The following is a 4,864-nucleotide window of genomic DNA, read 5'->3' as shown; positions in this document are numbered from 1 at the left end:
TGTTGGCCATGCCCCAGCCCCTGAAGCATTCAAGCTGATTTCTTGCAGCAGCTGGGCACTGTAACAGCTCCAGAGCTGCTCTGTAAGGCAAATAAAAGGGTGTGGGCCCTGCAACACCACCTGTAGTTCGCATTGTGCGTTGGAAGGCACAAAGTAAGCAGACGGGAGAAGTCAGGATAGTGCGCAAGGGCATAGAAGGGAGGGGCTCAAGAAAAGAGAAGTGGAAACAGACAGCAAACTAGGCTGGAGAGAGACCTGAGACAATGAGATCTAAATTATACCAGAGCCAACCAGGGGAAAGCACAAATGCAGTCCCCCCCCCTACCACAAATTATGCAGTCGAGATTCCCACATTTGGGGAAATCACAGAGGTCAGCATACCCAGAATGCAATGAATGAACCTCACCCTGGGAAAACAATCTTCATGACCATGGTATCACTAGAGATGAGCGCCTGAAATTTTTCGGGTTTTGTGTTTTGGTTTTGGGTTCGGTTCCGCGGCCGTGTTTTGGGTTCGAACGCGTTTTGGCAAAACCTCACCGAATTATTTTTGTCGGATTCGGGTGTGTTTTGGATTCGGGTGTTTTTTTCAAAAAACCCTAAAAAACAGCTTAAATCATAGAATTTGGGGGTAATTTTGATCCCAAAGTATTATTAACCTCAAAAAACATAATTTACACTCATTTTCAGCCTATTCTGAACACATCACACCTCACAATATTATTTTTAGTCCTAAAATTTGCACCGAGGTCGCTGTGTGAGTAAGATAAGCGACCCTAGTGGCCGACACAAACACCGGGCCCATCTAGGAGTGGCACTGCAGTGTCACGCAGGATGTCCCTTCCAAAAAACCCTCCCCAAACAGCACATGACGCAAAGAAAAAAAGAGGCGCAATGAGGTAGCTGTGTGAGTAAGATTAGCGACCCTAGTGGCCGACACAAACACCGGGCCCATCTAGGAGTGGCACTGCAGTGTCACGCAGGATGGCCCTTCCAAAAAACCCTCCCCAAACAGCACATGACGCAAAGAAAAAAAGAGGCGCAATGAGGTAGCTGACTGTGTGAGTAAGATTAGCGACCCTAGTGGCCGACACAAACACCGGGCCCATCTAGGAGTGGCACTGCAGTGTCACGCAGGATGGCCCTTCCAAAAAACCCTCCCCAAACAGCACATGACGCAAAGAAAAAAAGAGGCGCAATGAGGCGCAATAAAAAAACCACGGTTAGGTGGTATATATTATAATAATAATACAATTATGGATGGACGGACTGCCTGCCGACTGCCGACACAGAGGTAGCCACAGCCGTGAACTACCGCACTGTACACTGGTTGATAAAGAGATAGTAGTATACTCGTAACAACTAGTATGACACTATGACGACGGTATAAAGAATGCAAAAAAAACCACAGTTAGGTGGTATATATTATAATAATAATACAATTATGGATGGACGGACTGCCTGCCGACTGCCGACACAGAGGTAGCCACAGCCGTGAACTACCGCACTGTACACTGGTTGATAAAGAGATAGTAGTATACTCGTAACAACTAGTATGACACTATGACGACGGTATAAAGAATGAAAAAAAAACCACGGTTAGGTGGTATATATTATAATAATAATACAATTATGGATGGACGGACTGCCTGCCGACTGCCGACACAGAGGTAGCCACAGCCGTGAACTACCGCACTGTACACTGGTTGATAAAGAGATAGTAGTATACTCGTAACAATTAGGATGACACTATGACGGTATAAAGAATGAAAAAAAAACCACGGTTAGGTGGTAGGTATATAATAATAAATAATACAATTCTGGTCGGACGGACTGCCTGCCGTGTGCCGACACAGAGGTAGCCACAGCCGTGAACTACCGCACTGTACACTGGTTGATAAAGAGATAGTAGTATACTCGTAACAACTAGTATGACACTATGACGACGGTATAAAGAATGCAAAAAAAACCACAGTTAGGTGGTATATATTATAATAATAATACAATTATGGATGGACGGACTGCCTGCCGACTGCCGACACAGAGGTAGCCACAGCCGTGAACTACCGCACTGTACACTGGTTGATAAAGAGATAGTAGTATACTCGTAACAACTAGTATGACACTATGACGACGGTATAAAGAATGAAAAAAAAACCACGGTTAGGTGGTATATATTATAATAATAATACAATTATGGATGGACGGACTGCCTGCCGACTGCCGACACAGAGGTAGCCACAGCCGTGAACTACCGCACTGTACACTGGTTGATAAAGAGATAGTAGTATACTCGTAACAATTAGGATGACACTATGACGGTATAAAGAATGAAAAAAAAACCACGGTTAGGTGGTAGGTATATAATAATAAATAATACAATTCTGGTCGGACGGACTGCCTGCCGTGTGCCGACACAGAGGTAGCCACAGCCGTGAACTACCGCACTGTACACTGGTTGATAAAGAGATAGTAGTATACTCGTAACAACTAGTATGACACTATGACGGTATAAAGAATGCAAAAAAAACCACAGTTAGGTGGTATATATTATAATAATAATACAATTATGGATGGACGGACTGCCTGCCGACTGCCGACACAGAGGTAGCCACAGCCGTGAACTACCGCACTGTACACTGGTTGATAAAGAGATAGTAGTATACTCGTAACAACTAGTATGACACTATGACGACGGTATAAAGAATGAAAAAAAAACCACGGTTAGGTGGTATATATTATAATAATAATACAATTATGGATGGACGGACTGCCTGCCGACTGCCGACACAGAGGTAGCCACAGCCGTGAACTACCGCACTGTACACTGGTTGATAAAGAGATAGTAGTATACTCGTAACAATTAGGATGACACTATGACGGTATAAAGAATGAAAAAAAAACCACGGTTAGGTGGTAGGTATATAATAATAAATAATACAATTCTGGTCGGACGGACTGCCTGCCGTGTGCCGACACAGAGGTAGCCACAGCCGTGAACTACCGCACTGTACTGTGTCTGCTGCTAATATAGACTGGTTGATATTTAAAGAGATATTAGTAGTATACAACAATACTATACTGGTGGTCAGGCACTGGTCACCACTCCTGCAGCAAAAGTGTGCACTGTTAATTAATATAATTGTACTCCTGGCTCCTGCTAACAACCTGCAGTGCTCCCCAGTCTCCCCCACAATTAATTATAAGCTTTTAATTTATACATTGATGACTGTGCAGCACACTGGGCTGAGCTGAGTGCACACAGACTGAGTCACACTGTGTGACTGACTGTGCTGTGTATCGTTTTTTTTTTCAGGCAGAGAACGGATATAGCAGAGAGAAGTGAACGGATATATTATATTAAATAAAAGTTAACTAGCAACTGCACTGGTCACTGACTGTGGTAAACTAACTCTGTCTGCGACTCTGCACAATCTCTCTCTCTCTATCTAATCTATCTCTATTCTAATGGAGAGGACGCCAGACACGTCCTCTCCCTATCAATCTCAATGCACGAGTGAAAATGGCGGCGACGCGCGGCTCCTTATATAGAATCCGAGTCTCGCGATAGAATCCGAGCCTCGCGAGAATCCGACAGCGTCATGATGACGTTCGGGCGCGCTCGGGTTAACCGAGCAAGGCGGGAAGATCCGAGTCGCTCGGACCCGTGAAAAAAAACATGAAGTTCGGGTGGGTTCGGATTCCGAGGAACCGAACCCGCTCATCTCTAGGTATCACCTAAGCAAAATAAGTATGATTTGAGAAAGGGCTGGGGAGGGCCGCTGCTCAGGCACACCTCCGTCAAGTAAAGGAGATTCAACTGAGGCAGCACAAGGGAACTCTCATCTGGGGACAACAACTGCAGGGAGAACACATTTTCAGACGAATGTGTGAGGGCAGAAGGCTGCCTAATACTGAAGCACCCCCCAAACAACAAACCAAATGCAACAACTAGTGCAAGCATTCCTGGGGGAAGGCCTGCAGCAGATGGATTCGCATATGGTGATGTCATCCAAGCAATGGGTATAGTTGGCTGCAACCCTCGTCTGCATATGAAAAGAGAAAATGGTCGCGCAGGGCATGGCGGCCTTTGTGGGGTTGCGCTTGGATGACCCCTAGATCGCTTTATACACCCCCATCAGTGTGGGGCTCATGTTGGCCATGCCCCAGCCCCTGAAGCATTCAAGCTGATTTCTTGCAGCAGCTGGACCCAGTAACAGCTCCAGAGTTGCTCTACAAGACAAGTAAAAGGGTGTGAGCCATGCAGCACCACCTGTAGTTTGCATACACACATATATAGGACAGCATCTCTTATATGCCCCAGGGGCAATAAAATAGTATCCTTATCTAGGGTATCCGTCCATGCCGCTACAGCACTACACATACACACCCAGGCCGACGCAATTGCCGGTCTGAGTAAGGTACCTGAATGTGTATAAATGGACTTCAGGGTAATCTCCTGTTTGCGGTCAGCAGACTCTTTGAGGGTAGCCGTATCCTGGGACGGGAGGGCTAACTTCTTGGATAAGCGTGTTAATGCTTTGTCCACCCAAGGGGAGGATTCCCATCGTAACCTATCCGTTGATGGGAAAGGATACGCCATAAGAATCCTTTTGGAAATCTGCAGGAGATTCCCAAGCTTTTTCACATAACTCGTTCAGCTCGTGTGAGGGGAAAAGGTTACCTCAGGCTTCTTTCCCTTGTACATATGTACCCTCTTGTCAGGGATAGGGGGCTCCTCTGTGATGTGCAAAACATCTTTTATTGCCATAATCATATATCAAATGTATTTTGCCAATTTTGGCTGTAACTTTGCATCATCGTAATCGACACTGGAGTCAGAATCCGTGTCGGTATCTGTGTC

At 45.6% G+C, this 4,864-nt stretch overlaps 1 non-coding gene across 1 annotated transcript; it reads right to left on the bottom strand.

The window, feature by feature from the left end:
* Positions 1-291: 291 nt before the first annotated feature.
* LOC134899546 (U1 spliceosomal RNA) lies at positions 292-453 on the bottom strand. The gene has a single exon (XR_010173217.1). It is a non-coding gene; the product is annotated as a U1 spliceosomal RNA (small nuclear RNA).
* Between the last annotated feature and the right edge of the window lie 4,411 nt (positions 454-4,864).

Source organism: Pseudophryne corroboree, chromosome 3, assembly GCF_028390025.1.
Source record: "Pseudophryne corroboree isolate aPseCor3 chromosome 3, aPseCor3.hap2, whole genome shotgun sequence".
NCBI classification, from domain to species: Eukaryota; Metazoa; Chordata; class Amphibia; order Anura; family Myobatrachidae; genus Pseudophryne; species Pseudophryne corroboree.
This window is presented reverse-complemented; position numbering and strand designations above follow the sequence as displayed.